The sequence below is a fragment of the Falco peregrinus genome, chromosome 10 (genome assembly GCF_023634155.1).
Source record: "Falco peregrinus isolate bFalPer1 chromosome 10, bFalPer1.pri, whole genome shotgun sequence".
Lineage (NCBI taxonomy): Eukaryota > Metazoa > Chordata > Aves > Falconiformes > Falconidae > Falco > Falco peregrinus.
In genome coordinates this window covers 3,449,079-3,459,018 of record NC_073730.1, presented here as the reverse complement: position 1 = coordinate 3,459,018, position 9,940 = coordinate 3,449,079, and the positions used below count along the sequence as shown (strand labels likewise).

The window sequence follows — 9,940 nt, the reverse complement described above, 5'->3', positions numbered from 1 at the left end:
CTCATTGTCCTAAATGCATTGACAAGAGTTTGGCCCAGTGGTATGGTGCTGAGAATAGATGTGCTGTACCACCAGAGACTTCAGGAGCCGACAGCAGCCAAGCTTAGGACAGGAACCCTGGGCATGTCCAAGACCGTGGTTAAAGATGAGAAATAAGAGACTGCATGGAGCGTGGAATTATAGACATGTCTTTTAAGGAAATGACTGCTTTCTGTGAGAGCACCTTTCTACTTCTTTTAGGTATTACTGGTTTATCTGGTGGGTTATCTAAATAGATAATGAGCATGCAATGAATAAACCCCAATCTATCTGCAAATCATGGAATATAAGAAATCACTGTGTTTTCAGGTTCAGATCTGTGGACAGCTATGCTCAGTTTCCTGTCCCTGAGAGATACCAGCACATGATGCACTGAAGAACGATGCACTATTATCCCATGGCAAAAAGATCTTTATACTGAATGACATGTTGCTTATCTCCTGCAGTCTTCTACAACTATCAGTGATAATTTTCTAACACAAAAGCTGTTGTACCTTCCACAACGTAACTCAATTTTGGACCTTTTTATGAGGAATGAAGGTAAATCAATCTCTGAAATGAAAGTTGTCGGTTGCTTAAGGATCATTGACTTCAGCTAGATTGTTGTTGACGTAGACAGGAGACAGTCCATATGTACTTAACGCTTCAAAAGGTGAATTTCTTAAAGTGAAAGAAGTGAAAAGATAAAACTTAGTTGAAAGCAAAATTTGAAAGAGTAAAATGTGAATGAAGTTTGGAGCTTGGAGGACCCTCCCACCAAAATGCCACAATTCAGCAAGCAGGGTGAGGGGGGGAATTAAAAAAGAAACACTTCTAGCTTAAAGTCCATTCTAGTTCAGTGGAGAAGTGAAGGAAAAAGTAAAAATAATCATAATAAAAAAAACAATGCAAAAACAGACAAAAAGGAAATTAGCTGGTGATATGATATGGAATCTAAAAATACTAAGAAAGAACCACAGTTGAATATTTAAAGAGAACAACCCTCCACATCAAAGTCCACATGTATCTGACTATTTCCAGCTTAGTTAGCATGACATCAGTTGTGGATCTAATATGGTATTCAATTAATACAGAATGAGAGGATGGGAACAGAATGAACACCAGATAGTGTGGTTTATGGAAATAGGCTCTTGCCAAGCAAGACTTGTTTAATTACGATGAGATTAAAAATTTAGATGGTAAAAGAAGTGATGAGCTTGGTATACCTGGTCCGGTAGACTTCTGTAAGGCGTTTAACCTAGTTTACATGACATTCTGTAAAAGAATTAGTGATACTGTATCAAGGAAGTTCACATTTATTAGATTAAAAACTGACTGACACAGTTGAAGATGTAGCTACTGCGGAATAGCCGTCAGACTTTTTTCTTTTTTTTTATTCCCCCCCCTAACTGGGGTCTGCATGGATTGGGAGTAGGCAGAAGTTATTCAATATTTTTATCTAGAAGCAGTGCAAACTCATTGCAGATAAAGCACAGAGATGACAGAGGGCTGGTGAAGTGGTAAATAATGAGGAAGCTTGGGAACAATCTAGGTAGCTTGACAAGTCAGCCCACTCAAAATGAGTTTGTTTTAATATCATCAAAGTAAGGTCAGGCAAGGTTTATATCTTTTTTTTTTTTTTTTTTTTTTTTTTTTTTTTATAACAATTGCTGTAGCTGGAAAAAAACTAGCTGTTCAGGTGTGTAAGCCCTTCTTAGGCTTATACATATAGGACCAAGGAATGAAAAGCAAACCTATAAACCTTCAGATCAGTGAATATAATTAAAAAAAAACAACCACCACCACAACCCCACCCCTCACCCCAACCCCTCAAACCCAGAAGCAGTAATTCAAGGCTTGTCAGCAGCCCAGGTACATTTGAAGCTTTGCCACGGTAATGAAATAGATCCCCGACGGTGGGTGCCTGGAGTAAGGCTGGGAGAGGTCAAAGGGGGCTGCAGGGGGCTAGGAGGGTCCACGAGACCCCCGTGAAGGGCCCTGTAGCAGCCTGTCATGTGGAATGCTTGGTGGCATTTTGCTGAGGGGGTTGGAGATAACACAGCAATGGCAAGTTGCCTTGAGGGTTGCTCCCTGCCTCCCAGCCCACTTCTGGGGCCGCTTCCGTGGGCTCCACGGTCCCTCGGGGAGCAGGGTGCCCACCCAGGGCTGGCTGCTCGGCAGGGTGCCAGGCAGGGTGTCAGCTCAGGAGCAATGCTGCTGGTTCACAAGGGTCAGCTGCTGGGAGAGCTCAGCGAAGAACAGCCCGACCTCTTCTTACCTCCATCTCCAGACCAGTTGTTAGTGGGGGAGCCAGCATGTTTTCCACCGATGCGCAATGCAGTTCTCTGCTTAAGTTTTCACTGCGGTAGAAATCCAAGCAGACTTGCTAGATTTTTGTTCTAGATATATAATTTACTGGCTGTTTTGAAGCAAATGTCACTTTCTTTTTATATTTATGAACAGCTGGGGATCATGAGGCAGCTGTTTAAGGAACTGTATTTACTTTTAGATGTAAACAAAATATTAAAGTGCCCTCCAGAAATCTCTGTGCTCACACAAACATCTCATATTCTATATTATTTATATGCGTGAGTGTGTGGGTCGCTGCAGCTCGTTTCTGTCTGATACATTAGCTCTCCCTGTGTGACAGGCTCTCTCTAGATAAAGCAATCTGCAGGGAGTAGGCACACAATTGCTGGAGGGCCACTCCAAAGATGCTGTGATGGAAAAAAAATTTCCTTTTTCTTTCATCTTAGATGAGGAAGATGAAAAAAATGTCCTTAAACATGAATTTTCCTTGCTGGTAAAAACTTGGTAGATTTTCCTCATGAAAAAATTAAGGAACATTAAAATACATATTTTGCACAACTTAGAAGATTGTGATGGAAAGATGCAACACTGCTAAACCAGATGCTATCCTCCTTACTCATGCTGAGCATCGGCAGACATGGAAAGACATGCTTTCTTTAAACCTATTACATATACTTGCTTGCAGTCTTAAAATTCTCCCCGAGTCACACAGACTTCCCTGCCTACCGGGGAGATTGCCATTGACCTGTGTGCTGTTCCCATTTATTTTAAAAATACAGAGAAGAAGAGACTCTCTCCTGGAAGGTTAATTAGAGTGTTCAAGGTTTCTAGATTGTGACTCTCATTTTCACCAAATTATTTCATGTGCAATTGCCTGATGACAGTCTTTCTAAGGGCTTTCCTTGGGCTTGTCAAAGGACTGGATGGGAGACATACAGAGCATGTCTTCTGAATACAGAACGACAATTTGTCAATTCTGGTGAAAATTCTTGCAAACAGGTCTACAGATGTGTTAGAGGCAGGTGAAGCAAGTGACTGGGTGTGATGACCTGATAACTGGTTCCAGAGGGTTTGCTCATGAAGGGGTGGGGAGCTGCCTATGAGCTGTATCTGGGCGCCCTGCGCCTGTCCTGACTCACACCACAAGAATTCTGGCCTTTCATCTTGGCAAGAATGAGTACGACATTTTACTAGGAGCCAGCTTTCTTAGAATGTGGGTTTTTTTAAATCCTTTCAGCTTCCACTGAGGTCAGAAGAAGGCTGTGGGTGGACACTCCTCTGTGACGTTCCAGTGCTTCTGATCCGGGCCATTCTGGACCGTGAAGAGGGATGAGGGTAGCAGGGACTTAATTTAATGAGAAGACTAAGCTACTTCTCCTTCATTGGGGCTGGCTTCTCGGCAGGTGGGCTGGAGGCAGGAGTCACTCAGAGGAGCAAATGGCAGATATGGGAAGGCAGGTGGGAATTACAGCACGGCATGGGGATCAGCAAGGCCCAGGATGGGGCTTATGAGAGGCAGAGGGCTTGAGCCTCTTCTGTTTGGAGGCCTTCATCATGCTACTAACAGGAGCCTCACCTTCCTCCCACGCCTGCCTTTACATTATGGCTGTGTCCACCTCAGTTGGTTTGTGTCTCCGTCTGAGCTCTTCTGAAGTGATTGACATGCATCTAGCAACGATATGTGCTCTCCAGCTGCACTAACCTTATACCCCTGGTGTTCTGAGACAGCCTACGCTTATATTGACTGAAACACATTATAAATTTGGGTTATATCCATATTATCAGAGGAAAATTTTTATGATTACATGACAAGATGCCAAAAAAAACCCCCAAACAATCTAAGACCTATGAAAATCAGCAGTATGTGCTGAGAAAAATCAATAAGTAATTTGCCCAGAGAATCCCAAAGAGCATGCATGTTTTTTGAGACTTAGAATAACTTTTGCTTATTGATTCTTAAAATCTTTTGAACAGGTAGATATGTAAATACAGGGATACTGCTCCTCTGGAGTTCAGTGGGAGGAGGATCAGGCCCTGAGCTGGCAGCTTTGGGATTTAGAAAGATATGCTCTGCTGCTTAATGAAACTGTTTAATTAGAAAACTTTGTCACAGCCTATATGTGGCTTGAAGGCAGTTTTATCAAACAGGCTGAATAATTCTTTCCAACCATTAAAGCTGATTGGTATTCTTAGCTTTGAAAGGAGAGAAACACGGAGAGCACTGATAATGAGAGCTGGGCAGCATTCAGGGAGTCTTTGTCTTTTGAGCAGGTACTTGTGGCTTCTTCAGGCAATTTGCCACCTGACAAACCAAAATTAAACTGAAATATTCATAACTACATATTTTGACTGACTTTTAGTCAAGACTGTGCAAAGCCAGTGTTAAATCAGAACTAATTTAACTCAATATGACCATACATGTAACCATGCCTACTTTTAACCAGTTTAACTCTATGTTCATGTCGGTTTTTTTTAATTTTCATTTTAAAAGCTTCTGGTTCTGTCAGACAGTGGAGTACCTACTGCTAATACAGTCTATATTTCTGAGTGTCTTGCCTGAGGAAAACAAAGGAAGCATAAATGAAGAACCCAATTTTTAAGCACAATTTTAGTGCAATTTTAAATGTACAAAATTGTTTCCTTTTCACCGTAAATTGCTTGTAAGTATAAAACTCACATTCTGCATATTCTCCCTTATTCACACTGCTGGATATTAAAGGACAGGAGGGGCTCTCCACAAATGAGAGTGACAATGCTATTATTACTAGAATGCCAAAGGAACAATTTTGTGTTATTTCTTGATTGATTTTTTTTAAATCTGCAAATGTATCCAAAATATTGAAAATTTATGTGAGAAGAAAGTAAAAAATTATGTCAAACATATGCTTCTCTGTTCTTAAAAATGTCAGTGGTTTTGGATTCCAGTTATTCAGCTGCTCTTCCTGACTTAGTATGTTGCCTGATCTAATTTTACTACCGGGTACCTCATATGATTGTTCTCCAAAACTCAGGCTCATTTCCATCATGTCACGAGACTCATAGAGCGTACCTCAGTGTATAACAAAGAAAGGTGCTGTTCAAGGAACATCTAGGTCAAAGTCAAAGTGGTAAAGCAGGGGTTTCTGCATTTGGATCTACTCATCGACTTCAGCTGGGAAATATTTTGGTTTTGAGTTAATATCCAAATCTACCCCTTCCATTAAACATTGAGATAAAAACTTCTTAGATAAGCATTGCACATGGATAAGCATTGAACAGATTCCTACTGTGGTCATAAAGGAAGATTATTCAGAAGATTAGGAAGAATTGTTTCTAAAAGGATCAATTTAACCTTAATGCCATTCTTGAGGATTTTATCAAATTAGATCAATAGAATCAGGTTTTAAAAAGACATGTAAGAACCAAGTATAAAAAAATGTGGGCAATAGTTTTAGAAATGCTCTGTGGCCATCAGCACAGACTTTGATCCTGTGGACATATTTTGTGAAGCTTACCAGTATGATGGTATTTTTTTTTTTTTGACCTATCTAATAAAAATTTCCTTTGTTACTGCTTACGTCTATTGCCTCTTATGCTCTTGCTGCACACATCTGAGGAGTGCCTGCCTTGGTCTTCTCTATCAGATAGCTGAGGTCTTCCCCTCTCGACCTGCTGGCAATGCTCCTCCTAATGCAGCCCAAGACACCATTGGCCTTCTTTGCTGCAAGGGCATGCTGCTGGTTCATGTTCAATTCTGTGTCCACCAGGACCCCCAGGTCCTTCTCTGCCAAGCTGCTTTCCAGCTGGTCAGCCCTCAGCCTGTACCGAGATTATTTCACCCCTGGGGCAGGAGTTCGCACTTTCCTTTATTGCCTTTATTAAATTTCAGAAGGTTCGTACCGGCCCATTTTTCCACCCTGTTGAGGTCTCTGAATGGTGGCCAGACCTGTCAGCATATCTGCATCTCTCACTGGTTATGAATCATGGGCAAATGATGTAAGTGCACTCTACCTCTCAACCAGGTCTTTTAATAAGCTCATTGAGCAATATTGGCACCAGTATTGATCCCTGAGAGACAGAGATTGAATTTATGAGTTGCCCTTCTTAAAGAAAATCTGTGGAGTTTTTCAGTGACTGCTGCTCCCGACCAGGGGGGCTTTCTTTGGGGACAGCCACAGCCCTTTCAAGACATCAGTAGCCTCTCTGATGTAAATGATGAGTGAATTATGCTGCAACTTTTTAGCAATGACAAACGATTTCAGGTTTTTTCACAGCCTATTAAAGAACACTAACAGCACTCACAGCTTTGGTATATTTAATGCATTTTTGGTAGTTTTTCTCAGCATGTCTGCATCAAGATTTGAGAAGAGGCTTGCCCTAGCAATGCTAAGAGACCCAAACTAGAAGACAGCTCAACAGTTTCAGGGTTCCAACTCACACTACCAGGTTAGGGGGACTGGATACTGTGTCACAAAGTTTTATTTGCCCCCTGCCCCTCTGTCATACTAAAAAACTTCTGTAAGTCCTGTCCCTAGGTTACTTATGGGATTATTAGGGGAGAGCGTTTTTTCCTTTAACACCTCACAGTAGTATATGGTTTAAGACAGAATATAGCATTTTCTGAAATCAGCTCAGAGGGCTTCCCCCTACACACATGTGACTTTTGGAGATAAAGTTTTGCACTTCGATAGGGTTCCTCTCTTTTACAAGGCAGCTGATTTGAGTAGAGGTTTGAATGAGCTCCTATTAATTTAAGGAAATAGGGTTTTTTTTCATTTTTTTCAGAGATACCCTTTTATAATGGAAATCTCATACTCTTGGGTTTTAGGAAATAAGCCACAAAGGAACACTTCAGCATCTGTTTTTCACTGAAACACTTTAAACAGGTAAGAATAGTTATTTTGCATTGGAAAACAGACCCATTTACAGCAACTACTATTAATACTACTAAAAAATTATTTAACTGAAAAATAAGATGTGAAACACTTTTAGCTAAAACCTTTCAGATGAGGCACAGTAGGCACTAAACCCCACTTTCTGATGGAATAAGTTTGCGTAGAATAATTAAAACCTGCGTGGGAAAATAGTTTTGTTCAAGGTAGGAAGCTTCTCCTGGACCCAGTGTAAATGCGTTCCAGACAAAGAGTGTGCTGGTTTTGAGGACTTTGACTGAGGAACACAGTACTGTTGGCTGAGGCATCCCTCCTGCTTTTGGCAGTGCTGTTTCTTCAGCAGAAGAAAAGGTGATTTAAGAGGACAGATAAAGCTTCAGTCTGTAGACATCTCCAGATACTTGTCTTGGTGCCCTTTGCAAGGTGGTGCTGGCTTCTGGAAGAGGTACCTTCACTCACTTCACAAGCCCCGGGGCTTGCCCGGCACGGTGCATTTCTGATATTGCTGCACCACCTTCTGGAGCTGATCCCAGAGGCCAAGTCAAGCCAGTGGGCTCAGCGATCTGGTACGGCTGGGCACGTGTGAACGCTTTGAAACAGAATGTGGATCTACTGCCAAGCGAGAGCCCTATGGTGAGCTGTGCCATTCTGCCTTTTGCGTGCTTTGCTTATTTCTCCCTGATTTCCTCTATTACCCTTGATGCATCATGACATACAAATCTGGTGAGGGAGCAGGTGGGTTTTTACAGCCAGTACCATTTTCTCTGTGTGCTGGAAATTGCTGGATAGGAGTCTATATACCTGCTTTTACACCCTTCAGAGACCAGAGTTACTCGTGTCACTGCATGGAAGCCCTAATTCAGCAAGGCATTGAAGAACGTTCTGACTTCAAAGCATATGAATGTATTATTTGAAATCACATCGTTATAGTTAAAATATGCTTTGCAGATGCTGATGAGCAGCTTACTTCTGACAGGTTTTGCAGTTCCAGGGTACTGTGTTGCCTCATGCTTGCACAGTGTCCAGACATCTCAGGCCAGTGCAGAGGGGCCGGTCAAACTACAGGCATTTCTCAGTGCTGGTTTTAGCTACTCTGTATCAGTCCTCTCAGGACTCCATGTGACTTTACTTTTCATAAATCACTAGTTATGAGTGCTAAAACTGCCCAGACTCAACAGTGAAAGCAGCCTGCAAAGGTAACAGCAACAAGGCAGAGTAGCTGGCTGACTGTTTTTCAGACTGCAAACCTCTACCAAAAAATCTCTGCAGTCTGTCTCCTCCTCTCAGTGAAAAGATTTTGTCATTTTTCTGGGGCTTTGTTAGAATCCATCTACAATTGTTGTAATTTCCCTAACCAGTTATGGACAATGGGCTAAAATACCTTACAAGGATGAGGCAAATGGAAATTTCTCTTGCTGTCCAGCTCAGGGTGCTGTAAATGAAAATATCCATAGTATTTACATCTCTTACGTTAAAATTGCTGTCATAAGTCTCCCAGTGCCTTAGTAACATCACCAAATAATAATTATTTTTTTTTTCCACAGGACTGGACATTTTCATCCCGTTGTGTTATTTCTTTGTATTATTTATATTTTAGTTTGTGCTATTAGACCAGTCTGGCATTTTCCTAAGTAAGAAACCGTCTGCTGATTTGCGCAACACCTGTCACTATTTTAAAGCAGGCCGACAGCTTTAATAAAACCTTTTTGCAGGGAAAGAAAGAACCATATTTCACGGGGTCTGGTGGGAAAGCAGGCATCTCCACTCCCCATCGCATCCCGCCTGCCACTGCTGAGCATGTGGCAGTGCTGAATCAATAATTGCCGCTCTCACCACCTCCGAACTGTCTCTCAGCAGCTGGGAATTTAAACAAGTAACTCCCCAAACAGTACATCCTCTTCTCCAGTCTTTGCATGCTTGTTAGCTTTCTTCTTCCCCTTATGTTTTATTTGGAATGCAGTTCATTACCATAAATGCTTTGCCACATTAAATTTTTTTTGGCAGCTGCATAATAGATGGATGGCTTCTCTCACTACAGGGCATGAGGACCTTAAATTATGAATACATTTACTTTCAGGTGTGGGGATTTGGGTTTTGGTTTTTTTTGTGATGAGGGGGCTCTTTTATATGGGAAAATGATGCTCCCAGGTCTGAGTTCTTCAGGGAGCACAGTGGGAACTTAATGAAGTTGGTTGTGATTAAGGAGAACATGGACACCTGCAACGGAAATATGTGATGTGCTTCAGCACCACGGAAACGATCAGCTGGAGGAAGGAGACTGTGCCTTTTCCTGACCTGTCCATGTAAGGAGGCAACAGGTAGGTGCAGAAGGTTTTCCCTCCTGCAGGTCTCCTCTGAACAAACCCTCCCATAACAAAGTATCGAGGCCATCCCTTTCCTTCGGGGCTGGTCATCAGGAAAGTCCCTGACATCCAAGGCCATAGCAAGGGAAGGAAAGCAGTGATTTAAATAAGGTTGTGTTGGCTAGAAAGGAAAACTCAAGGTAGGAGCTGAAGGTGAAAGAGCATGTTAGGGTTTCCCCAGCTCCCTCATACAGACAAGCCCACCTTGCTCATTTGAAGCAGTTAAAGCATCCAGAGTGCTGAAGGGCCTGAGGTATATTTGATCAAGTTTCCCAATGTTTCCTTAGGATATGTGATAACCATGGTGAAGAAAAGGGGCTGGACCACATCCTTTGAAGAAACCAAAAAGTGCATATTAATTTCTTTCTGTTACTAAGG

At 41.9% G+C, this 9,940-nt stretch overlaps 1 long non-coding RNA gene across 4 annotated transcripts in view; it reads left to right on the top strand.

The window, feature by feature from the left end:
• Positions 1–999: 999 nt before the first annotated feature.
• The window catches only part of LOC129785262 (uncharacterized), a 31,361-nt gene continuing 22,420 nt past the window's right edge, over positions 1,000–9,940 (top strand). Inside the window, exons 1-2 of one of the 4 annotated variants that reach the window (XR_008749038.1) lie at positions 1,012–7,193; positions 7,526–9,517. This is a non-coding gene — a long non-coding RNA (uncharacterized LOC129785262). Of the gene's footprint in view, positions 9,518–9,940 lie in introns of all 4 variants that reach the window. The other 3 variants (XR_008749037.1, XR_008749039.1, XR_008749036.1) reach the window with 3 other exon arrangements.